Source organism: Pan paniscus, chromosome 20 (genome assembly GCF_029289425.2).
Source record: "Pan paniscus chromosome 20, NHGRI_mPanPan1-v2.0_pri, whole genome shotgun sequence".
NCBI lineage: Eukaryota > Metazoa > Chordata > Mammalia > Primates > Hominidae > Pan > Pan paniscus.
In genome coordinates this window covers 60,982,189-61,009,787 of record NC_073269.2, presented here as the reverse complement: position 1 = coordinate 61,009,787, position 27,599 = coordinate 60,982,189, and the positions used below count along the sequence as shown (strand labels likewise).

The 27,599-nt window shown below is 56.2% G+C and overlaps 1 non-coding gene across 1 annotated transcript; it reads left to right on the top strand.

Moving 5' to 3' along the window:
• The first annotated feature begins 27,184 nt into the window (after positions 1-27,184).
• On the top strand, positions 27,185-27,291 carry LOC129394849 (U6 spliceosomal RNA). Its single transcript, XR_008622214.1, has one exon. It is a non-coding gene; the product is annotated as a U6 spliceosomal RNA (small nuclear RNA).
• Positions 27,292-27,599: the final 308 nt, after the last annotated feature.

The following is a 27,599-nucleotide window of genomic DNA, read 5'->3' as shown; positions in this document are numbered from 1 at the left end:
TTTTTGTTTGTTTGTTTTTTGAGATAGAGTCTCACTCTGTCACCCAGGCTGGAGTGCTGTGGCGTGATCTCGGCTCACTGCAACCTTCACCTCTTGGGTTCAAGCAATTCTCGTACCTCAGCCTCTAAGTAGCTGGGATTACAAGCGAATGCCACTATGCCCGGCTAATTTTTGTATTTTTAGTAAAGATGAGGTTTCGCCATGTTGGCCGGGCTGGTCTTGAACTCTGACCTCAGGTGATCTGCCTGCCTTGGTCTCCCAAAGTGTTGGGATTACAGGCGTGAGCCATCATGCCCGGCATGAGCCTGCTAGCTTTTGGACTGTTACGTATACCACTGACTCTCCTGGTTCTCAGACTTTTGCACGTAGACTGGAACTACACGTGGACTCCCCTGGGTCTCCAGCTTGCAGATGGCAGATCATGGGACCTGTCAGTCTACATAGTTGCGTGAGCCAATATATAAATACCCTATCTGTGTATCAATCATTATATACCTGTCATTATCCATCTATCTATCATTATTTGTGATATCATTATATATCTATCATTATCCATCTATCATTATTTGTCTATCAATCTTTATCTATATATCTATCATTATGAGTGTTGATTATTTTTTTTTCTGGAGAATCCTGACAACTATAGCTTCCTGTCTCAACTGTCACCAGTCCGCTTAGCACAGGGCCTATCACAGCCATTCTACGGCCCAAGGAATTACAAGCCACATCACTACAGGAGTCACAGTGACCCAAGGATTTAGAGGGAGACACGGAAGAATTGAGGCATCTACTGGTCTCTGCATATTTTGGGATTTGGGATTTCCCAGCAGGGAAATTTGCCTTGAATCTGTCTAACTGGTCACTAAGAGTGGATTGGTAGGTTCCATTCACCGTGCACAGCATAAACCCTAATAAGCCCAAACTGTGACTGGCAGTGGAGACCTTCAACCATCAGTGGGACCGAACTGTGACTGGCAGTGGGGACTCTCAACCCTCAGGGGGACTAAACTGTGACTGGCGGTGGGGACCTTCAACCCTCAGTGGGACCGAACTGTGACTGGCAGTGGGGACCTTCAACCCTCAGTGGGACCGAACTGTGACTGGCAGTGGGGACCTTCAACCCTCAGTGGGACTAAACTGTGACTGGCGGTGGGGACCTTCAACACTCAGTGGGACTAAACTGTGACTGGCAGTGGAGACTCTCAACCCTCAGTGGGACACAACTGTGACTGGCGGTGGGGACCTTCAACCCTCAGTGGGAGCGAACTGTGACTGGCGGTGGAGACTCTCAACCCTCAGTGGGACTAAACTGTGACTGGCAGTGGGGACCTTCAACCCTCAGTGGGACCGAACTGTGACTGGCAGTGGGGACATTCAACCCTCAGTGGGACCGAATTGTGACTAGCAGTGGAGACCTTCAACCCTCAGTGGGACCGAACTGTGACTGGCAGTGGAGACCTTCAACCCTCAGTGGGACTAAACTGTGATTGGCAGTGGAGACTCTCAACCCTCAGTGGGACCAAACTGTGACTGGCAGTGGGGACCTTCAACCCTCAGTGGGACCGAACTGTGACTGGCAGTGGGGACCTTCAACCCTCAGTGGGACCGAACTGTGACTGGCAGTGGGGACTCTCAACCCTCAGTAGGACCGAACTGTGACTGGCAGTGGGGACCTTCAACCCTCAGTGGGACCGAACTGTGACTGGCAGTGGGGACCTTCAACCCTCAGTGGGACCGAACTGTGACTGGCAGTGGAGACTCTCAACCCTCAGTGGGACTAACTGCAACTGGCAGTGGAGACTCTCAACCCTCAGTGGGACCAAAATGTGACTGGCAGTGGGGACCTTCAACCCTCAGTGGGACTAACTGCAACTGGCAGTGGAGACTCTCAACCCTCAGTAGGACCGAACTCTGACTGGCAGTGGGGACCTTCAACCCTCAGTGGGACTAACTGCAACTGGCAGTGGAGACTCCCAACCCTCAGTGGGACCGAACTGTGACTGGCAGTGGGGACCTTCAAACCTCAGTGGGACTAAACTGTGACTGGCAGTGAAGACCCTCAACCCTCAGTGGGACTAGACTGTGACTGGCAGTGGAGACCCTCAACCCTCAGTGGGACCGAACTGTGACTGGCAGTGGGGACCTTCAACCCTCAGTGGGACTGAACTGTGACTGACAGTGGAGACCCTCAACCCTCAATGGGACGAAACTGTGACTGGCAGTGGAGACTCTCAACCCTCAGTGGGACTAAACTGTGACTGGCACTGGGGACCTTCAACCCTCAGTGGGACTAAACTGTGACTGGCGGTGGTGACCTTCAACCCTCAGTGGGACCAAACTGTGACTGGCATGGGGACCTTCAACCCTCAGTGGGACCGAACTGTGACTGGCAGTGAGGACCTTCAAACCTCAGTGGGACTAAACTGTGACTGGCAGTGGAGACCCTCAACCCTCAGTGGGACTAAACTGTGACTGGCACTGGGGACCTTCAACCCTCAGTGGGACTAAACTGTGACTGGCGGTGGGGAGCTTCAACCCTCAGTGGGACCGAACTGTGATTGGCAGTGGGGACCTTCAACCCTCAGTGGGACCGAACTGTGACTGGCAGTGGGGACTCTCAACCCTCAGTGGGACCGAACTGTGACTGGCGGTGGGGACTCTCAACCCTCAGTGGGACCGAACTGTGACTGGCAGTGGGGACCTTCAAACCTCAGTGGGACTAAACTGTGACTGACGGTGGGGACCTTCAACCCTCAGTGGGACCGAACTGTGACTGGCAGTGGAGACCCTCAACCCTCAGTGGGACTAAACTGTGACTGCCGGTGGGGACCTTCAACCCTCAGTGGGACCGAACTGTCACTGGCGGTGGGGACTCTCAACCCTCAGTGGGACCGAACTGTGACTGACAGTGGGGACCTTCAAACCTCCGTGGGACTAAACTGTGACTGGCGGTGGAGACTCTTAACCCTCAGTGGGACTAAACTGACTGGCGGTGGGGACCTTCAACCCTCAGTGGGACCGAACTGTGACTGGCAGTGGGGACTCTCAACCCTCAGTGGGACGAAACTGTGACTGGCATGGGGACCTCCAACCCTCAGTGGGACCGAACTGTGACTGGCGGTGGAGACCCTCAACCCTCAGTGGGACTAAACTGTGACTGGCATGGGGACCTTCAACCCTCAGTGGGACCGAACTGTGACTGGCAGTGGGGACCTTCAAACCTCAGTGGGACTAAACTGTGACTGGCAGTGGAGACTCTCAACCCTCAGTGGGACCGAACGGTGACTGGCAGTGGAGACTCTCAACCCTCAGTGGGACCGAACTGTGACTGGCAGTGGAGACTCTCAACCCTCAGTGGGACCGAACTGTGACTGGCAGTGGAGACCTTCAACCCTCAGTGGGACTGAACTGTGACTGGCAGTGGAGGCCTTCAACCCTCAGTCGGACCGAACTGTGACTGGCAGTGGGGACCTTCAACCCTCAGTGGGACCGAACTGTGACTGACAGTGGGGACCTTCAACCCTCAGTGGGACCGAACTGTGACTGGCGGTGGGGACCTTCAACCCTCAGTGGGACTAAACTGTGACTGGCAGTGGAGACTCTCAACCCTCAGTGGGACCGAACTGTGACTGGCAGTGGGGACCCTCAAACCTCAGTGGGACTAAACTGTGACTGGCAGTGGAGACCCTCAATCCTCAGTGGGACTAAACTGTGACTGGCACTGGGGACCTTCAACCCTCAGTGGGACTAAACTGTCACTGGCAGAGGGGACCTTCAAACCTCAGTGGGACTAAACTGTGACTGGCAGTGGAGACCCTCAACCCTCAGTGGGACCGAACTGTGAGTGGCAGTGGAGACCCTAAACCCTCAGTGGGACTAAACTGTGACTGGCAGTGGAGACCCTCAACCCTCAGTGGGACCGAACTGTGACTGGCATGGGGACCTTCAACCCTCAGTGGGAGCGAACTGTGACTGGCAGTGGAGACTATCAACCCTCAGTGGGACTGAACTGTGACTGGCGGTGGGGACCTTCAACCCTCATTGGGACCGAAGTGTGACTGGCAGTGGGGACCTTCAACCCTCAGTGGGACTGAACTGTGACTGGCATGGGGACCTTCAACCCTCAGTGGGAGCGAACTGTGACTGGCAGTGGAGACTCTCAACCCTCAGTGGGACTGAACTGTGACTGGCGGTGGGGACCTTCAACCCTCAGTGGGACCGAACTGTGACTGGCAGTGGGGACCTTCAACCCTCAGTGGGACCGAACTGTGACTGGCAGTGGAGACCCTCAACCCTCAGTGGGACTAAATTGTGACTGGCGGTGGGGACCTTCAACCCTCAGTGGGACCAAACTGTGACTGGCAGTGGAGACCTTCAACCCTCAGTGGGACTAAACTGTGACTGGAAGTGGAGACTCTCAACCCTCAGTGGGACCGAACTGTGACTAGCATGGGGACCTTCAACCCTCAGTGGGAGCGAACTGTGACTGGCAGTGGGGACCTTCAACCCTCAGTGGGACCGAACTGTGACTGGCAGTGGAGACTCTCAACCCTCAGTGTGACTAAACTGTGACTGGCGGTGGGGACCTTCAACCCTCAGTGGGACTAAACTGCGACTGGCAGTGGGGACCTTCAACCCTCAGTGGGACCGAAGAGTGACTGGCAGTGGGGACATTCAACCCTCAGTAGGACTGAACTGTGACTGGCAGTGGAGACTCTCAACCCTCAGTAGGACTGAACTGTGACTGGCAGTGGGGACCTTCAAATCTCAGTGGGACTAAACTGTGACTGGCAGTGGAGACCCTTCACCCTCAGTGGGACTAAACTGTGACTGGCAGTGGAGACCCTCAAGCCTCAGTGGGACTAAAGTGTGACTTGCGGTGGAGACTCTCAACCCTCAGTGGGACCAAACTGTGACTGCCGGTGGGGACCTTCAACCCTCAGTGGGACCGAACTGTGACTGGCAGTGGGGACATTCAACCCTCAGTAGGACTGAACTGTGACTGGCAGTGGAGACTCTCAACCCTCAGTAGGACTGAACTGTGACTGGCGGTGGGGACCTTCAACCCTCAGTGGGACCGAACTGTGACTGGCAGTGGGGACCTTCAAACCTCAGTGGGACTAAAGTGTGACTCGCAGTGGAGACCCTCAACCCTCAGTGGGACTAAACTGTGACTGGCAGTGGGGACCTTCAACCCTCAGTGGGACCGAACTGTCACTGGCGGTGGGGACTCTCAACCCTCAGTGGGACCGAACTGGGACTGACAGTGGGGACCTTCAAACCTCAGTGGGACTAAACTGTGACTGGCGGTGGAGACTCTTAACCCTCAGTGGGACTAAACTGTGACTGGCGGTAGGGACCTCCAACCCTCAGTGGGACCGAACTGTGACTGGTAGTGGAGACCCTCAACCCTCAGTGGGACTAAACTGTGACTGGCAGTGGGGACCTTCAACCCTCAGTGGGACCGAACTGTGACTGGCAGTGGAGACCCTCAACCCTCAGTGGGACTAAACTGTGACTGGCGGTGGGGACCTTCAACACTCAGTGGGACTAAACTGTGACTGGCAGTGGAGACTCTCAACCCTCAGTGGGACAGAACTGTGACTGGCAGTGGAGACTCTCAACCCTCAGTGGGACTAAACTGTGACTGGCGGTGGGGACCTTCAACCCTCAGTGGGAGCGAACTGTGACTGGCGGTGGAGACTCTCAACGCTCAGTGGGACTAAACTGTGACTGGCAATGGGGACCTTCAACCCTCAGTGGGACCGAACTGTGACTGGCAGTGGTGACATTCAACACTCAGTGGGACCGAATTGTGACTAGCAGTGGAGACCTTCAACCCTCAGTGGGACCGAACTGTGACTGGCAGTGGAGACCTTCAACCCTCAGTGGGACTAAACTGTGATTGGCAGTGGAGACTCTCAACCCTCAGTGGGACCAAACTGTGACTGGCAGTGGGGACCTTCAACCCTCAGTGGGACCGAACTGTGACTGGCAGTGGGGACCTTCAACCCTCAGTGGGACCGAACTGTGACTGGCAGTGGGGACTCTCAACCCTAAGTAGGACCGAACTGTGACTGGCAGTGGGGACCTTCAACCCTCAGTGGGACCGAACTGTGACTGGCAGTGGGGACCTTCAACCCTCAGTGGGACCGAACTGTGACTGGCAGTGGAGACTCTCAACCCTCAGTGGGACTAACTGCAACTGGCAGTGGAGACTCTCAACCCTCAGTGGGACCAAAATGTGACTGGCAGTGGGGACCTTCAACCCTCAGTGGGACTAACTGCAACTGGCAGTGGAGACTCTCAACCCTCAGTAGGACCGAACTCTGACTGGCAGTGGGGACCTTCAAACCTCAGTGGGACTAAACTGTGACTGGCAGTGAAGACCCTCAACCCTCAGTGGGACTAGACTGTGACTGGCAGTGGAGACCCTCAACCCTCAGTGGGACCGAACTGCGACTGGCAGTGGGGACCTTCAACCCTCAGTGGGACTGAACTGTGACTGACAGTGGAGACCCTCAACCCTCAATGGGACGAAACTGTGACTGGCAGTGGAGACTCTCAACCCTCAGTGGGACTAAACTGTGACTGGCACTGGGGACCTTCAACCCTCAGTGGGACTAAACTGTGACTGGCGGTGGTGACCTTCAACCCTCAGTGGGACCAAACTGTGACTGGCATGGGGACCTTCAACCCTCAGTGGGACCGAACTGTGACTGGCAGTGAGGACCTTCAAACCTCAGTGGGACTAAACTGTGACTGGCAGTGGAGACCCTCAACCCTCAGTGGGACTAAACTGTGACTGGCACTGGGGACCTTCAACCCTCAGTGGGACTAAACTGTGACTGGCGGTGGGGAGCTTCAACCCTCAGTGGGACGGAACTGTGATTGGCAGTGGGGACCTTCAACCCTCAGTGGGACCGAACTGTGACTGGCAGTGGGGACTCTCAACCCTCAGTGGGACCGAACTGTGACTGGCGGTGGGGACTCTCAACCCTCAGTGGGACCGAACTGTGACTGGCAGTGGGGACCTTCAAACCTCAGTGGGACTAAACTGTGACTGACGGTGGGGACCTTCAACCCTCAGTGGGACCGAACTGTGACTGGCAGTGGAGACCCTCAACCCTCAGTGGGACTAAACTGTGACTGCCGGTGGGGACCTTCAACCCTCAGTGGGACCGAACTGTCACTGGCGGTGGGGACTCTCAACCCTCAGTGGGACCGAACTGTGACTGACAGTGGGGACCTTCAAACCTCCGTGGGACTAAACTGTGACTGGCGGTGGAGACTCTTAACCCTCAGTGGGACTAAACTGACTGGCGGTGGGGACCTTCAACCCTCAGTGGGACCGAACTGTGACTGGCAGTGGGGACTCTCAACCCTCAGTGGGACGAAACTGTGACTGGCATGGGGACCTCCAACCCTCAGTGGGACCGAACTGTGACTGGCGGTGGAGACCCTCAACCCTCAGTGGGACTAAACTGTGACTGGCATGGGGACCTTCAACCCTCAGTGGGACCGAACTGTGACTGGCAGTGGGGACCTTCAAACCTCAGTGGGACTAAACTGTGACTGGCAGTGGAGACTCTCAACCCTCAGTGGGACCAAACGGTGACTGGCAGTGGAGACTCTCAACCCTCAGTGGGACCGAACTGTGACTGGCAGTGGAGACTCTCAACCCTCAGTGGGACCGAACTGTGACTGGCAGTGGAGACCTTCAACCCTCAGTGGGACTGAACTGTGACTGGCAGTGGAGACCTTCAACCCTCAGTCGGACCGAACTGTGACTGGCAGTGGGGACCTTCAACCCTCAGTGGGACCGAACTGTGACTGACAGTGGGGACCTTCAACCCTCAGTGGGACCGAACTGTGACTGGCGGTGGGGACCTTCAACCCTCAGTGGGACTAAACTGTGACTGGCAGTGGAGACTCTCAACCCTCAGTGGGACCGAATTGTGACTGGCAGTGGGGACCTTCAAACCTCAGTGGGACTAAACTGTGACTGGCAGTGGAGACCCTCAATCCGCAGTGGGACTAAACTGTGACTGGCAGTGGGGACCTTCAACCCTCAGTGGGACTAAACTGTGACTGGCACTGGGGACCTTCAAACCTCAGTGGGACTAAACTGTGACTGGCAGTGGAGACCCTCAACCCTCAGTGGGACCGAACTGTGAGTGGCAGTGGAGACCCTCAACCCTCAGTGGGACTAAACTGTGACTGGCAGTGGAGACCCTCAACCCTCAGTGGGACCGAACTGTGACTGGCATGGGGACCTTCAACGCTCAGTGGGAGCGAACTGTGACTGGCAGTGGAGACTCTCAACCCTCAGTGGGACTGAACTGTGACTGGCGGTGGGGACCTTCAACCCTCAGTGGGACCGAACTGTGACTGGCAGTGGGGACCTTCAAACCTCAGTGGGACTGAACTGTGACTGGCATGGGGACCTTCAACCCTCAGTGGGAGCGAACTGTGACTGGCAGTGGAGACTCTCAACCCTCAGTTGGACTGAACTGTGACTGGCGGTGGGGACCTTCAACCCTCAGTGGGACCGAACTGTGACTGGCAGTGGAGACTCTCAACCCTCAGTGGGACCGAACTGTGACTGGCAGTGGAGACCCTCAACCCTCAGTGGGACTGAACTGTGACTGGCGGTGGGGACCTTCAACCCTCAGTGGGACCAAACTGTGACTGGCAGTGGAGACCTTCAACCCTCAGTGGGACTAAACTGTGACTGGCAGTGGAGACTCTCAACCCTCAGTGGGACCGAACTGTGACTAGCATGGGGACCTTCAACCCTCAGTGGGAGCGAACTGTGACTGGCAGTGGGGACCTTCAACCCTCAGTGGGACCGAACTGTGACTGGCAGTGGAGACTCTCAACCCTCAGTGTGACTAAACTGTGACTGGCGGTGGGGACCTTCAACCCTCAGTGGGACTAAACTGTGACTGGCAGTGGGGACCTTCAACCCTCAGTGGGACCGAAGAGTGACTGGCAGTGGGGACATTCAACCCTCAGTAGGACTGAACTGTGACTGGCAGTGGAGACCCTCAACCCTCAGTGAGACCGAACTGTGAGTGGCAGTGGAGACCCTAAACCCTCAGTGGGACTAAACTGTGACTGGCAGTGGAGACCCTCAACCCTCAGTGGGACCGAACTGTGACTGGCATGGGGACCTTCAACGCTCAGTGGGAGCGAACTGTGACTGGCAGTGGAGACTCTCAACCCTCAGTGGGACTGAACTGTGACTGGCGGTGGGGACCTTCAACCCTCAGTGGGACCGAACTGTGACTGGCAGTGGGGACCTTCAACCCTCAGTGGGACTGAACTGTGACTGGCATGGGGACCTTCAACCCTCAGTGGGAGCGAACTGTGACTGGCAGTGGAGACTCTCAACCCTCAGTGGGACTGAACTGTGACTGGCGGTGGGGACCTTCAACCCTCAGTGGGACCGAACTGTGACTGGCAGTGGGGACCTTCAACCCTCAGTGGGACCGAACTGTGACTGGCAGTGGAGACCCTCAACCCTCAGTGGGACTAAACTGTGACTGGCGGTGGGGACCTTCAACCCTCAGTGGGACCAAACTGTGACTGGCAGTGGAGACCTTCAACCCTCAGTGGGACTAAACTGTGACTGGCAGTGGAGACTCTCAACCCTCAGTGGGACCGAACTGTGACTAGCATGGGGACCTTCAACCCTCAGTGGGAGCGAACTGTGACTGGCAGTGGGGACCTTCAACCCTCAGTGGGACCGAACTGTGACTGGCAGTGGAGACTCCCAACCCTCAGTGTGACTAAACTGTGACTGGCGGTGGGGACCTTCAACCCTCAGTGGGACTAAACTGCGACTGGCAGTGGGGACCTTCAACCCTCAGTGGGACCGAAGAGTGACTGGCAGTGGGGACATTCAACCCTCAGTAGGACTGAACTGTGACTGGCAGTGGAGACTCTCAACCCTCAGTAGGACTGAACTGTGACTGGCAGTGGGGACCTTCAAATCTCAGTGGGACTAAACTGTGACTGGCAGTGGAGACACTTCACCCTCAGTGGGACTAAACTGTGACTGGCAGTGGAGACCCTCAAGCCTCAGTGGGACTAAAGTGTGACTTGCGGTGGAGACTCTCAACCCTCAGTGGGACCAAACTGTGACTGCCGGTGGGGACCTTCAACACTCAGTGGGACCGAACTGTGACTGGCAGTGGGGACATTCAACCCTCAGTAGGACTGAACTGTGACTGGCAGTGGAGACTCTCAACCCTCAGTAGGACTGAACTGTGACTGGCGGTGGGGACCTTCAACCCTCAGTGGGACCGAACTGTGACTGGCAGTGGGGACCTTCAAACTTCAGTGGGACTAAAGTGTGACTCGCAGTGGAGACCCTCAACCCTCAGTGGGACTAAACTGTGACTGGCAGTGGGGACCTTCAACCCTCAGTGGGACCGAACTGTCCCTGGCGGTGGGGACTCTCAACCCTCAGTGGGACCGAACTGGGACTGACAGTGGGGACCTTCAAACCTCAGTGGGACTAAACTGTGACTGGCGGTGGAGACTCTTAACCCTCAGTGGGACTAAACTGTGACTGGCGGTAGGGACCTCCAACCCTCAGTGGGACCGATCTGTGACTGGCAGTGGAGACCCTCAACCCTCAGTGGGACTAAACTGTGACTGGCAGTGGGGACCTTCAACCCTCAGTGGGACCGAACTGTGACTGGCAGTGGAGACCCTCAACCCTCAGTGGGACTAAACTGTGACTGGCGGTGGGGACCTTCAACACTCAGTGGGACTAAACTGTGACTGGCAGTGGAGACTCTCAACCCTCAGTGGGACAGAACTGTGACTGGCAGTGGAGACTCTCAACCCTCAGTGGGACTAAACTGTGACTGGCGGTGGGGACCTTCAACCCTCAGTGGGAGCGAACTGTGACTGGCGGTGGAGACTCTCAACCCTCAGTGGGACTAAACTGTGACTGGCAGTGGGGACCTTCGACCCTCAGTGGGACCGAACTGTGACTGGCAGTGGGGACATTCAACCCTCAGTGGGACCGAATTGTGACTAGCAGTGGAGACCTTTAACCCTCAGTGGGACCGAACTGTGACTGGCAGTGGAGACCTTCAACCCTCAGTGGGACTAAACTGTGATTGGCAGTGGAGACTCTCAACCCTCAGTGGGACCAAACTGTGACTGGCAGTGGGGACCTTCAACCCTCAGTGGGACCGAATTGTGACTGGCAGTGGGGACCTTCAACCCTCAGTGGGACCGAACTGTGACTGGCAGTGGGGACTCTCAACCCTCAGTAGGACCGAACTGTGACTGGCAGTGGGGACCTTCAACCCTCAGTGGGACCGAACTGTGACTGGCAGTGGGGACCTTCAACCCTCAGTGGGACCGAACTGTGACTGGCAGTGGAGACTCTCAACCCTCAGTGGGACTAACTGCAACTGGCAGTGGAGACTCTCAACCCTCAGTGGGACCAAAATGTGACTGGCAGTGGGGACCTTCAACCCTCAGTGGGACTAACTGCAACTGGCAGTGGAGACTCTCAACCCTCAGTGGGACCAAAATGTGACTGGCAGTGGGGACCTTCAACCCTCAGTGGGACTAACTGCAACTGGCAGTGGAGACTCTCAACCCTCAGTTAGACCGAACTCTGACTGGCAGTGGGGACCTTCAACCCTCAGTGGGACTAACTGCAACTGGCAGTGGAGACTCTCAACCCACAGTGGGACCGAACTGTGACTGGCAGTGGGGACCTTCAAACCTCAGTGGGACTAAACTGTGACTGGCAGTGAAGACCCTCAACCCTCAGTGGGACTAGACTGTGACTGGCAGTTGAGACCCTCAACCCTCAGTGGGACCGAACTGTGACTGGCAGTGGGGACCTTCAACCCTCAGTGGGACTGAACTGTGACTGACAGTGGAGACCCTCAACCCTCAATGGGACGAAACTGTGACTGGCAGTGGAGACTCTCAACCCTCAGTGGGACTAAACTGTGACTGGCACTGGGGACCTTCAACCCTCAGTGGGACTAAACTGTGACTGGCGGTGGTGACCTTCAACCCTCAGTGGGACCAAACTGTGACTGGCATGGGGACCTTCAACCCTCAGTGGGACCGAACTGTGACTGGCAGTGAGGACCTTCAAACCTCAGTGGGACTAAACTGTGACTGGCAGTGGAGACCCTCAACCCTCAGTGGGACTAAACTGTGACTGGCACTGGGGACCTTCAACCCTCAGTGGGACTAAACTGTGACTGGCGGTGGGGAGCTTCAACCCTCAGTGGGACCGAACTGTGATTGGCAGTGGGGACCTTCAACCCTCAGTGGGACCGAACTGTGACTGGCAGTGGGGACTCTCAACCCTCAGTGGGACCGAACTGTGACTGGCGGTGGGGACTCTCAACCCTCAGTGGGACCGAACTGTGACTGGCAGTGGGGACCTTCAAACCTCAGTGGGACTAAACTGTGACTGACGGTGGGGACCTTCAACCCTCAGTGGGACCGAACTGTGACTGGCAGTGGAGACCCTCAACCCTCAGTGGGACTAAACTGTGACTGCCGGTGGGGACCTTCAATCCTCAGTGGGACCGAACGGTCACTGGCGGTGGGGACTCTCAACCCTCAGTGGGACCGAACTGTGACTGACAGTGGGGACCTTCAAACCTCCGTGGGACTAAACTGTGACTGGCGGTGGAGACTCTTAACCCTCAGTGGGACTAAACTGACTGGCGGTGGGGACCTTCAACCCTCAGTGGGACCGAACTGTGACTGGCAGTGGGGACTCTCAACCCTCAGTGGGACGGAACTGTGACTGGCATGGGGACCTCCAACCCTCAGTGGGACCGAACTGTGACTGGCGGTGGAGAACCTCAACCCTCAGTGGGACTAAACTGTGACTGGCATGGGGACCTTCAACCCTCAGTGGGACCGAACTGTGACTGGCAGTGGGGACCTTCAAACCTCAGTGGGACTAAACTGTGACTGGCAGTGGAGACTCTCAACCCTCAGTGGGACCAAACGGTGACTGGCAGTGGAGACTCTCAACCCTCAGTGGGACCGAACTGTGACTGGCAGTGGAGACTCTCAACCCTCAGTGGGACCGAACCGTGACTGGCAGTGGAGACCTTCAACCCTCAGTGGGACTGAACTGTGACTGGCAGTGGAGACCTTCAACCCTCAGTCGGACCGAACTGTGACTGGCAGTGGGGACCTTCAACCCTCAGTGGGACCGAACTGTGACTAGCATGGGGACCTTCAACCCTCAGTGGGAGCGAACTGTGACTGGCAGTGGGGACCTTCAACCCTCAGTGGGACCGAACTGTGACTGGCAGTGGAGACTCTCAACCCTCAGTGTGACTAAACTGTGACTGGCGGTGGGGACCTTCAACCCTCAGTGGGACTAAACTGCGACTGGCAGTGGGGACCTTCAACCCTCAGTGGGACCGAAGAGTGACTGGCAGTGGGGACATTCAACCCTCAGTAGGACTGAACTGTGACTGGCAGTGGAGACTCTCAACCCTCAGTAGGACTGAACTGTGACTGGCAGTGGGGACCTTCAAATCTCAGTGGGACTAAACTGTGACTGGCAGTGGAGACACTTCACCCTCAGTGGGACTAAACTGTGACTGGCAGTGGAGACCCTCAAGCCTCAGTGGGACTAAAGTGTGACTTGCGGTGGAGACTCTCAACCGTCAGTGGGACCAAACTGTGACTGCCGGTGGGGACCTTCAACCCTCAGTCGGACCGAACTGTGACTGGCAGTGGGGACATTCAACCCTCAGTAGGACTGAACTGTGACTGGCAGTGGAGACTCTCAACCCTCAGTAGGACTGAACTGTGACTGGCGGTGGGGACCTTCAACCCTCAGTGGGACCGAACTGTGACTGGCAGTGGGGACCTTCAAACCTCAGTGGGACTAAAGTGTGGCTCGCAGTGGAGACCCTCAACCCTCAGTGGGACTAAACTGTGACTGGCAGTGGGGACCTTCAACCCTCAGTGGGACCGAACTGTCACTGGCGGTGGGGACTCTCAACCCTCAGTGGGACCGAACTGGGACTGACAGTGTGGACCTTCAAACCTCAGTGGGACTAAACTGTGACTGGCGGTGGAGACTCTTAACCCTCAGTGGGACTAAACTGTGACTGGCGGTAGGGACCTCCAACCCTCAGTGGGACCGATCTGTGACTGGCAGTGGAGACCCTCAACCCTCAGTGGGACTAAACTGTGACTGGCAGTGGGGAGCTTCAACCCTCAGTGGGACCGAACTGTGACTGGCAGTGGAGACCCTCAACCCTCAGTGGGACTAAACTGTGACTGGCGGTGGGGACCTTCAACACTCAGTGGGACTAAACTGTGACTGGCAGTGGAGACTCTCAACCCTCAGTGGGACAGAACTGTGACTGGCAGTGGAGACTCTCAACCCTCAGTGGGACTAAACTGTGACTGGCGGTGGGGACCTTCAACCCTCAGTGGGAGCGAACTGTGACTGGCGGTGGAGACTCTCAACCCTCAGTGGGACTAAACTGTGACTGGCAGTGGGGACCTTCAACCCTCAGTGGGACCGAACTGTGACTGGCAGTGGGGACATTCAACCCTCAGTGGGACCGAATTGTGACTAGCAGTGGAGACCTTTAACCCTCAGTGGAACCGAACTGTGACTGGCAGTGGAGACCTTCAACCCTCAGTGGGACTAAACTGTGATTGGCAGTGGAGACTCTCAACCCTCAGTGGGACCAAACTGTGACTGGCAGTGGGGACCTTCAACCCTCAGTGGGACCGAATTGTGACTGGCAGTGTGGACCTTCAACCCTCAGTGGGACCGAACTGTGACTGGCAGTGGGGACTCTCAACCCTCAGTAGGACCGAACTGTGACTGGCAGTGGGGACCTTCAACCCTCAGTGGGACCGAACTGTGACTGGCAGTGGGGACCTTCAACCCTCAGTGGGACCGAACTGTGACTGGCAGTGGAGACTCTCAACCCTCAGTGGGACTAACTGCAACTGGCAGTGGAGACTCTCAACCCTCAGTGGGACCAAAATGTGACTGGCAGTGGGGACCTTCAACCCTCAGTGGGACTAACTGCAACTGGCAGTGGAGACTCTCAACCCTCAGTGGGACCAAAATGTGACTGGCAGTGGGGACCTTCAACCCTCAGTGGGACTAACTGCAACTGGCAGTGGAGACTCTCAACCCTCAGTAGGACCGAACTCTGACTGGCAGTGGGGACCTTCAACCCTCAGTGGGACTAACTGCAACTGGCAGTGGAGACTCTCAACTCTCAGTGGGACCGAACTGTGACTGGCAGTGGGGACCTTCAAACCTCAGTGGGACTAAACTGTGACTGGCAGTGAAGACCCTCAACCCTCAGTGGGACTAGACTGTGACTGGCAGTGGAGACCCTCAACCCTCAGTGGGACCGAACTGTGACTGGCAGTGGGGACCTTCAACCCTCAGTGGGACTGAACTGTGACTGACAGTGGAGACCCTCAACCCTCAATGGGACGAAACTGTGACTGGCAGTGGAGACTCTCAACCCTCAGTGGGACTAAACTGTGACTGGCACTGGGGACCTTCAACCCTCAGTGGGACTAAACTGTGACTGGCGGTGGTGACCTTCAACCCTCAGTGGGACCAAACTGTGACTGGCATGGGGACCTTCAACCCTCAGTGGGACCGAACTGTGACTGGCAGTGAGGACCTTCAAACCTCAGTGGGACTAAACTGTGACTGGCAGTGGAGACCCTCAACCCTCAGTGGGACTAAACTGTGACTGGCACTGGGGACCTTCAACCCTCAGTGGGACTAAACTGTGACTGGCGGTGGGGAGCTTCAACCCTCAGTGGGACCGAACTGTGATTGGCAGTGGGGACCTTCAACCCTCAGTGGGACCGAACTGTGACTGGCAGTGGGGACTCTCAACCCTCAGTGGGACCGAACTGTGACTGGCGGTGGGGACTCTCAACCCTCAGTGGGACCGAACTGTGACTGGCAGTGGGGACCTTCAAACCTCAGTGGGACTAAACTGTGACTGACGGTGGGGACCTTCAACCCTCAGTGGGACCGAACTGTGACTGGCAGTGGAGACCCTCAACCCTCAGTGGGACTAAACTGTGACTGCCGGTGGGGACCTTCAATCCTCAGTGGGACCGAACGGTCACTGGCGGTGGGGACTCTCAACCCTCAGTGGGACCGAACTGTGACTGACAGTGGGGACCTTCAAACCTCCGTGGGACTAAACTGTGACTGGCGGTGGAGACTCTTAACCCTCAGTGGGACTAAACTGACTGGCGGTGGGGACCTTCAACCCTCAGTGGGACCGAACTGTGACTGGCAGTGGGGACTCTCAACCCTCAGTGGGACGGAACTGTGACTGGCATGGGGACCTCCAACCCTCAGTGGGACCGAACTGTGACTGGCGGTGGAGACCCTCAACCCTCAGTGGGACTAAACTGTGACTGGCATGGGGACCTTCAACCCTCAGTGGGACCGAACTGTGACTGGCAGTGGGGACCTTCAAACCTCAGTGGGACTAAACTGTGACTGGCAGTGGAGACTCTCAACCCTCAGTGGGACCGAACGGTGACTGGCAGTGGAGACTCTCAACCCTCAGTGGGACCGAACTGTGACTGGCAGTGGAGACTCTCAACCCTCAGTGGGACCGAATCGTGACTGGCAGTGGAGACCTTCAACCCTCAGTGGGACTGAAGTGTGACTGGTAGTGGAGACCTTCAACCCTCAGTCGGACCGAACTGTGACTGGCAGTGGGGACCTTCAACCCTCAGTGGGACCGAACTGTGACTGACAGTGGGGACCTTCAACCCTCAGTGGGACCGAACTGTGACTGGCGGTGGGGACCTTCAACCCTCAGTGGGACTAAACTGTGACTGGCAGTGGAGACTCTCAACACTCAGTGGGACCGAACTGTGACTGGCAGTGGGGACCCTCAAACCTCAGTGGGACTAAACTGTGACTGGCAGTGGAGACCCTCAATCCTCAGTGGGACTAAACTGTGACTGGCACTGGGGACCTTCAACCCTCAGTGGGACTAAACTGTCACTGGCAGTGGGGACCTTCAAACCTCAGTGGGACCGAACTGTGAGTGGCAGTGGAGACCCTCAACCCTCAGTGGGACTAAACTGTGACTGGCAGTGGAGACCCTCAACCCTCAGTGGGACCGAACTGTGACTGGCATGGAGACCTTCAACCCTCTGTGGGAGCGAACTGTGACTGGCAGTGGAGACTCTCAACCCTCAGTGGGACTGAACTGTGACTGGCGGTGGGGACCTTCAACCCTCAGTGGGACCGAACTGTGACTGGCCGTGGGGACCTTCAACCCTCAGTGGGACTGAACTGTGACTGGCATGGGGACCTTCAACCCTCAGTGGGAGCGAACTGTGACTGGCAGTGGAGACTCTCAACCCTCAGTGGGACTGAACTGTGGCTGGCGGTGGGGACCTTCAACCCTCAGTGGGACCGAACTGTGACTGGCAGTGGGGACCTTCAACCCTCAGTGGGACCGAACTGTGACTGGCAGTGGAGACCCTCAACCCTCAGTGGGACTAAACTGTGACTGGCGGTGGGGACTTTCAACCCTCAGTGGGACCAAACTGTTACTGGCAGTGGAGACCTTCAACCCTCAGTGGGACTAAACTGTGACTGGCAGTGGAGACTCTCAACCCTCAGTGGGACCGAACTGTGACTAGCATGGGGACCTTCAACCCTCAGTGGGAGGGAACTGTGACTGGCAGTGGGGACCTTCAACCCTCAGTGGGACCGAACTGTGACTGGCAGTGGAGACTCTCAACCCTCAGTGTGACTAAACTGTGACTGTCGGTGGGGACCTTCAACCCTCAGTGGGACTAAACTGCAACTGGCAGTGGAGACTCTCAACCCTCAGTGGGACCAAAATGTGACTGGCAGTGGGGACCTTCAACCCTCAGTGGGACTAACTGCAACTGGCAGTGGAGACTCTCAACCCTCAGTAGGACCGAACTCTGACTGGCAGTGGGGACCTTCAACCCTCAGTGGGACTAACTGCAACTGGCAGTGGAGACTCTCAACCCTCAGTGGGACCGAACAGTGACTGGCAGTGGGGACCTTGAAACCTCAGTGGGACTAAACTGTGACTGGCAGTGAAGACCCTCAACCCTCAGTGGGACTAGACTGTGACTGGCAGTGGAGACCCTCAACCCTCAGTGGGACCGAACTGTGACTGGCAGTGGGGACCTTCAACCCTCAGTGGGATTGAACTGTGACTGACAGTGGAGACCCTCAACCCTCAATGGGACGAAACTGTGACTGGCAGTGGAGACTCTCAACCCTCAGTGGGACTAAACTGTGACTGGCACTGGGGACCTTCAACCCTCAGTGGGACTAAACTGTGACTGGCGGTGGTGACCTTCAACCCTCAGTGGGACCAAACTGTGACTGGCATGGGGACCTTCAACCCTCAGTGGGACCGAACTGTGACTGGCAGTGAGGACCTTCAAACCTCAGTGGGACTAAACTGTGACTGGCAGTGGAGACCCTCAACCCTCAGTGGGACTAAACTGTGACTGGCACTGGGGACCTTCAACCCTCAGTGGGACTAAACTGTGACTGGCGGTGGGGAGCTTCAACCCTCAGTGGGACCGAACTGTGATTGGCAGTGGGGACCTTCAACCCTCAGTGGGACCGAACTGTGACTGGCAGTGGGGACTCTCAACCCTCAGTGGGACCGAACTGTGACTGGCGGTGGGGACTCTCAACCCTCAGTGGGACCGAACTGTGACTGGCAGTGGGGACCTTCAAACCTCAGTGGGACTAAACTGTGACTGACGGTGGGGACCTTCAACCCTCAGTGGGACCGAACTGTGACTGGCAGTGGAGACCCTCAACCCTCAGTGGGACTAAACTGTGACTGCCGGTGGGGACCTTCAATCCTCAGTGGGACCGAACGGTCACTGGCGGTGGGGACTCTCAACCCTCAGTGGGACCGAACTGTGACTGACAGTGGGGACCTTCAAACCTCCGTGGGACTAAACTGTGACTGGCGGTGGAGACTCTTAACCCTCAGTGGGACTAAACTGACTGGCGGTGGGGACCTTCAACCCTCAGTGGGACCGAACTGTGACTGGCAGTGGGGACTCTCAACCCTCAGTGGGACGGAACTGTGAGTGGCATGGGGACCTCCAACCCTCAGTGGGACCGAACTGTGACTGGCGGTGGAGACCCTCAACCCTCAGTGGGACTAAACTGTGACTGGCATGGGGACCTTCAACCCTCAGTGGGACCGAACTGTGACTGGCAGTGGGGACCTTCAAACCTCAGTGGGACTAAACTGTGACTGGCAGTGGAGACTCTCAACCCTCAGTGGGACCGAACGGTGACTGGCAGTGGAGACTCTCAACCCTCAGTGGGACCGAACTGTGACTGGCAGTGGAGACTCTCAACCCTCAGTGGGACCGAACCGTGACTGGCAGTGGAGACCTTCAACCCTCAGTGGGATTGAAGTGTGACTGGCAGTGGAGACCTTCAACCCTCAGTCGGACCGAACTGTGACTGGCAGTGGGGACCTTCAACCCTCAGTGGGACCGAACTGTGACTGACAGTGGGGACCTTCAACCCTCAGTGGGACCGAACTGTGACTGGCGGTGGGGACCTTCAACCCTCAGTGGGACTAAACTGTGACTGGCAGTGGAGACTCTCAACCCTCAGTGGGACCGAACTGTGACTGGCAGTGGGGACCCTCAAACCTCAGTGGGACTAAACTGTGACTGGCAGTGGAGACCCTCAATCCTCAGTGGGACTAAACTGTGACTGGCACTGGGGACCTTCAACTCTCAGTGGGACTAAACTGTCACTGGCAGTGGGGACCTTCAAACCTCAGTGGGACCGAACTGTGAGTGGCAGTGGAGACCCTCAACCCTCAGTGGGACTAAACTGTGACTGGCAGTGGAGACCCTCAACCCTCAGTGGGACCGAACTGTGACTGGCATGGAGACCTTCAACCCTCTGTGGGAGCGAACTGTGACTGGCAGTGGAGACTCTCAACCCTCAGTGGGACTGAACTGTGACTGGCGGTGGGGACCTTCAACCCTCAGTGGGACCGAACTGTGACTGGCCGTGGGGACCTTCAACCCTCAGTGGGACTGAACTGTGACTGGCATGGGGACCTTCAACCCTCAGTGGGAGCGAACTGTGACTGGCAGTGGAGACTCTCAACCCTCAGTGGGACTGAACTGTGACTGGCGGTGGGGACCTTCAACCCTCAGTGGGACCGAACTGTGACTGGCAGTGGGGACCTTCAACCCTCAGTGGGACCGAACTGTGACTGGCAGTGGAGACCCTCAACCCTCAGTGGGACTAAACTGTGACTGGCGGTGGGGACTTTCAACCCTCAGTGGGACCAAACTGTTACTGGCAGTGGAGACCTTCAACCCTCCGTGGGACTAAACTGTGACTGGCAGTGGAGACTCTCAACCCTCAGTGGGACCGAACTGTGACTAGCATGGGGACCTTCAACCCTCAGTGGGAGGGAACTGTGACTGGCAGTGGGGACCTTCAACCCTCACTGGGACCGAACTGTGACTGGCAGTGGAGACTCTCAACCCTAAGTGTGACTAAACTGTGACTGTCGGTGGGGACCTTCAACCCTCAGTGGGACTAAACTGCGACTGGCAGTGGGGACCTTCAACCCTCAGTGGGACCGAAGAGTGACTGGCAGTGGGGACATTCAACCCTCAGTAGGACTGAACTGTGACTGGCAGTGGAGACTCTCAACCCTCAGTAGGACTGAACTGTGACTGACAGTGGGGACCTTCAAATCTCAGTGGGACTAAACTGTGACTGGCAGTGGAGACCCTTCACCCTCAGTGGGACTAAACTGTGACTGGCAGTGGAAACCCTCAAGCCTCAGTGGGACTAAAGTGTGACTTGCGGTGGAGACTCTCAACCCTCAGTGGGACCAAACTGTGACTGCCGGTGGGGACCTTCAATCCTCAGTGGGACCGAACTGTGACTGGCAGTGGGGACATTCAACCCTCAGTAGGACTGAACTGTGACTGGCAGTGGAGACTCTCAACCCTCAGTAGGACTGAACTGTGACTGGCGGTGGGGACCTTCAACCCTCAGTGGGACCGAACTGTGACTGGCAGTGGGGACCTTCAACCCTCAGTTGAACCGAACTGTGACTGGCAGTGGGGACCTTCAACCCTCAGTGGGACCGAACTGTGACTGGCAGTGGGGACCTTCGACCCTCAGTGGGACCGAACTGTGACTGGCAGTGGAGACTCTCAACCCTCAGTGGGACTAAACTGTGACTGACAGTGGAGACCCTCAGCCCTCAGTGGGACTGAACTGTGACTGGCATGGGGACCTTCAACCCTCAGTGGGACTAAACTGTGACTGGCAGTGGAGACCTTCAACCCTCAGTGGGACCGAACTGTGACTGGCAGTGGAGACCTTCAACCCTCAGTGGGACCGAACTGTGACTGGCAGTGGAGACTCTCAACCCTTAGTGGGACCAAACTGTGACTGGCATGGGGACCTTCAACCCTCAGTGGGACCAAACTGTGACTGGCATGGGGAAGTTCAACCCTCAGTGGGACCAAACTGTGACTGGCAGTGGGGACCTTCAACCCTCAGTGGGACTGAACTGTGACTGGCAGTGGAGACTCTCAACCCTCAGTGGGACTAACTGCAACTGGCAATGGAGACTCTCAACCCTCAGTGGGACCAAACTGTGACTGGCAGTGGGGACCTTCAACCCTCAGTGGGACTAACTGCAACTGGCAGTGGAGACTCTCAACCCTCAGTAGGAGCGAACTGTGACTGGCAGTGGGGACCTTCAACCCTCAGTGGGACTAACTGCAACTGGCAGTGGAGACTCTCAACCCTCAGTGGGACCGAACTGTGACTGGCAGTGGGGACCTTCAAACCTCAGTGGGACTAAACTGTGACTGGCAGTGAAGACCCTCAACCCTCAGTGGGACTAGACTGTGACTGGCAGTGGAGACCCTCAACCCTCAGTGGGACCGAACTGTGACTGGCAGTGGGGACCTTCAACCCTCAGTGAGACTGAACTGTGACTGGCAGTGGAGACCCTCAACCCTCAATGGGACGAAACTGTGACTGGCAGTGGAGACTCTCAACCCTCAGTGGGACTGAACTGTGACTGGCACTGGGGACCTTCAACCCTCAGTGGGACTAAACTGTGACTGGCGGTGGGGACCTTCAACCCTCAGTGGGACCAAACTGTGACTGGCATGGGGACCTTCAACCCTCAGTGGGACCGAACTGTGACTGGCCGTGGGGACTCTCAACCCTCAGTGGGACCAAACTGTGACTGGCATGGGGACCTTCAACCCTCAGTGGGACCGAACTGTGACTGGCAGTGGGGACCTTCAAACCTCAGTGGGACTAAACTGTGACTGGCAGTGGAGACCCTCAACCCTCAGTGGGACTAAACTGTGACTGGCACTGGGGACCTTCAACCCTCAGTGGGACTAAACTGTGACTGGCGGTGGGGACCTTCAACCCTCAGTGGGACCGAACTGTGATTGGCAGTGGGGACCTTCAACCCTCAGTGGGACCGAACTGTGACTGGCAGTGGGGACTCTCAACCCTCAGTGGGACCGAACTGTGACTGGCGGTGGGGACTCTCAACCCTCAGTGGGACCGAACTGTGACTGGCAGTGGGGACCTTCAAACCTCAGTGGGACTAAACTGTGACTGACGGTGGGGACCTTCAACCCTCAGTGGGACCGAACTGTGACTGGCAGTGGAGACCCTCAACCCTCAGTGGGACTAAACTGTGACTGCCGGTGGGGACCTTCAACCCTCAGTGGGACCGAACTGTCACTGGCGGTGGGGACTCTCAACCCTCAGTGGGACCGAACTGTGACTGACAGTGGGGACCTTCAAACCTCAGTGGGACTAAACTGTGACTGGCGGTGGAGACTCTTAACCCTCAGTGGGACTAAACTGACTGGCGGTGGGGACCTTCAACCCTCAGTGGGACCGAACTGTGACTGGCAGTGGGGACTCTCAACCCTCAGCGGGACGAAACTGTGAACTCGCATGGGGACCTCCAACCCTCAGTGGGACCGAACTGTGACTGGCGGTGGAGACCCTCCACCCTCAGTGGGACTAAACTGTGACTGGCATGGGGACCTTCAACCCTCAGTGGGACCGAACTGTGACTGGCAGTGGGGACCTTCAAACCTCAGTGGGACTAAACTGTGACTGGCAGTGGGGACTCTCAACCCTCAGTGGGACCGAACGGTGACTGGCAGTGGAGACTCTCAACCCTCAGTGGGACCGAACTGTGACTGGCAGTGGAGACTCTCAACCCTCAGTGGGACCGAACTGTGACTGGCAGTGGAGACCTTCAACCCTCAGTGGGACTGAACTGTGACTGGCAGTGGAGACCTTCAACCCTCAGTCGGACCGAACTGTGACTGGCAGTGGGGACCTTCAACCCTCAGTGGGACCGAACTATGACTGACAGTGGGGACCTTCAACCCTCAGTGGGACCGAACTGTGACTGGCGGTGGGGACCTTCAACCCTCAGTGGGACTAAACTGTGACTGGCAGTGGAGACTCTCAACCCTCAGTGGGACCGAACTGTGACTGGCAGTGGGGACCTTCAAACCTCAGTGGGACTAAACTGTGACTGGCAGTGGAGACCCTCAATCCTCAGTGGGACTAAACTGTGACTGGCACTGGGGACCTTCAACCCTCAGTGGGACTAAACTGTGACTGGCAGTGGGGACCTTCAAACCTCAGTGGGACTAAACTGTGACTGGCAGTGGAGACCCTCAACCCTCAGTGGGACCGAACTGTGAGTGGCAGTGGAGACCCTCAACCCTCAGTGGGACTAAACTGTGACTGGCAGTGGAGACCCTCAACCCTCAGTGGGACCGAACTGTGACTGGCATGGGGACCTTCAACCCTCAGTGGGAGCGAACTGTGACTGGCAGTGGAGACTCTCAACCCTCAGTGGGACTGAACTGTGACTGGCGGTGGGGACCTTCAACCCTCAGTGGGACCGAACTGTGACTGGCAGTGGGGACCTTCAACCCTCAGTGGGACTGAACTGTGACTGGCATGGGGACCTTCAACCCTCAGTGGGAGCGAACTGTGACTGGCAGTGGAGACTCTCAACCCTCAGTGGGACTGAACTGTGACTGGCGGTGGGGACCTTCAACCCTCAGTGGGACCGAACTGTGACTGGCAGTGGGGACCTTCAACCCTCAGTGGGACCGAACTGTGACTGGCAGTGGAGACCCTCAACCCTCAGTGGGACTAAACTGTGACTGGCGGTGGGAACCTTCAACCCTCAGTGGGACCAAACTGTGACTGGCAGTGGAGACCTTCAACCCTCAGTGGGACTAAACTGTGACTGGCAGTGGAGACTCTCAACCCTCAGTGGGACCGAACTGTGACTAGCATGGGAACCTTCAACCCTCAGTGGGAGCGAACTGTGACTGGCCGTGGGGACCTTCAACCCTCAGTGGGACCGAACTGTGACTGGCAGTGGAGACTCTCAACCCTCAGGGGGACTAAACTGTGACTGTCGGTGGGGACCTTCAACCCTCAGTGGGACTAAACTGCGACTGGCTGTGGGGACCTTCAACCATCAGTGGGACCGAAGAGTGACTGGCAGTGGGGACATTCAACCCTCAGTAGGACTGAACTGTGACTGGCAGTGGAGACTCTCAACCTTCAGTAGGACTGAACTGTGACTGGCAGTGGGGACCTTCAAATCTCAGTGGGACTAAACTGTGACTGGCAGTGGAGACCCTCCACCCTCAGTGGGACTAAACTGTGACTGGCAGTGGAGACCCTCAAGCCTCAGTGGGACTAAAGTGTGACTTGCGGTGGAGACTCTCAACCCTCAGTGGGTCGAAACTGTGACTGCCGGTGGGGACCTTCAACCCTCAGTGGGACCGAACTGTGACTGGCAGTGGGGACATTCAACCCTCAGTAGGACTGAACTGTGACTGGCAGTGGAGACTCTCAACCCTCAGTAGGACTGAACTGTGACTGGCGGTGGGGACCTTCCAACCTCAGTGGGACCGAACTGTGACTGGCAGTGGGGACCTTCAACCCTCAGTGGAACCGAACTGTGACTGGCAGTGGGGACCTTCAACCCTCAGTGGGACCGAACTGTGACTGGCAGTGGGGACCTTCAACCCTCAGTGGGACCGAACTGTGACTGGCAGTGGAGACTCTCAACTCTCAGTGGGACTAAACTGTGACTCGCAGTGGAGACCCTCAGCCCTCAGTGGGACTGAACTGTGACTGGCATGGGGACCTTCAGCCCTCAGTGGGACTAAACTGTGACTGGCAGTGGAGTCCTTCAACCCTCAGTGGGACCGAACTGTGACTGGCAGTGGGGACCTTCAACCCTCAGTGGGACCGAACTGTGACTGGCAGTGGAGACTCTCAACCCTCAGTGGGAACAAACTGTGACTGGCATGGGGACCTTCAACCCTCAGTGGGACCAAACTGTGACTGGCATGGGGACCTTCAACCCTCAGTGGGACCAAACTGTGACTGGCAGTGGGGACCTTCAACCCTCAGTGAGACCGAACTGTGACTGGCAGTGGGGACCTTCAACCCTCAGTGGGACCGAACTGTGAGTGGCAGTGGAGACTCTCAACCCTCAGTGGGACCGAAGTGTGACTGGCAGTGGAGACCCTCAACCCTCAGTGGAACCGAACTGTGACTGGCAGTGGGGACCTTCAACCCTCAGTGGGACCGAACTGTGACTGGCAGTGAGGACCTTCAACCCTCAGTGGGACTTTACAGTGCTCAGCTGCACCTGTGTGGAGAATTTGTCTCAAATGCCTAAGAAGGAAGGAGGCCTTTGTTTCGAGGAAGAAGAAGGGGAGCTGCTTCTCTATCCACTGACGTCAGAGGTACCGGAGAGTGTCCAGTGGGGGCCTTAACTGTCTGCAGTATTTTTTTTTTTTTTGAGATGGAGTCTCACCCTGTTGCCCAGGCTGGAGTGCAATGGCAGGATCTCGGCTCACTGCAACCTCTGCCTCCCCAGTTCAAACGATTCTCCTGTCTCAGCCTCCTGAGTATCTCAGATTTACAGGCGCTTGCCACCATGCCCAGCTATTTTTTGTATTTTTAGTAGAGTCAGGGTTTCACCGTGTTGGCCAGGCTGATCTCGAACTCCTGACCTCATGATCTGCCCACCTCCGCCTCCCAAAGTGCTGGGATTATAGGCGTGAGCCACTGCACCCAGCCACTCTCTGCAGTTTTAAAGGCCATTTCCATGAATTAGAGTATACTTAGGCACGGAGGTAAGCATGGCACAGCTTTCTGAAAATAAAGTTGAAACTTAGAGGTTTCTTTTAGCTTTATTGAGATATGATTGACAAATGGAAACTGTATATATTTAAGGTGTATTACACTTGATGTTTTGATGTATGTATACATGGTGACATGATCATCATAGTCAAGCTAGTTAACATATCCATCATCTCGCAGGGTTATTGTTTCATTTTTTTTTGTTTTTAGAGGAATTCTTACTCTGTCCCCCAGGCTAGAGTGCAGTGGTGCCATCTTGGCTCACTGCAACCTCCGCTCCCATGTTCAAGTGATTCTCGTGCCTCAGCCTCCTTAGTAGCTGGGATTACAGGCTTGTGTCACCACGCCTGGCTAATGTTTGTATTTTTAGTAGAGACAGGGTTTCACCATGTTGGCCATGCTGGTCTTGAACTCCTGACCTCAAGTGATCTGCCCATCTTGGCCTCCCAAAGTGCTGGGATTACAGGCGTGAGCCACCGCGCCCAGCCTATGGTTTTTTTCTTTCTTTCTTTCTTTCTTTTTTTTTTTTTGTGGTGAGGACCCTTAAGATCTACTCTCCCAGCCGGGCGTGGTGGCTCACGCCTGTAATCCCAGCACTTTGGGAGGCCGAGGCAGGCGGATCACGAGGTCAGGAGATCGAGACCATCCTGGCTAACACAGTGAAACCCCATCTCTACTAAAAATACAAAAAATTAGCCGGGCATGGTAGCGGACGCCTGTAGTCCCAGCTACTCGGGAGGCTGAGGCAGGAGAATGGTGTGAACCCCGGAGGCGGAGCTTGCAGTGAGCCGAGATCGCGCCACTGCACTCCAGCCTGGGTGACAGAGCAAGACTCCAGCTCAAAAAAAAATAAAAAATAAAAAATAAAAAATCTACTCTCCCGTGCTTGCCTCGGCAGCACATATACTAAAATTGGAACGATACAGAGAAAACTAGCATGGCCCCTGCGCAAGAATGATACGCAAATTCCTGAAGCGTTCCGTATTTTTTAAAAAAATCTACTCTCCTGGTAAATTTCAAGTATAGAGTACAGTATTGTCAACCATAGTGGCAAAGCTGTACAAGAGATCTTCAGACCCATTCCTCCTGAATACCTGAAACTTTGTATCCTTTGATCAACATCTCCCAATTCCCTCCCCCACACTGTCCCTGTAGTTCTAGTGAGTTCCCCAGACTCTGATGTCTCAATTTCATTCAGTCATTTTCCTCCAGATACATCTACCCATTCCTACTGCATCTTATTATCCTGAGCCTTGGGGGCAGTTTCTGTGCCAAGTGGAAATGTGGAAATGAGATA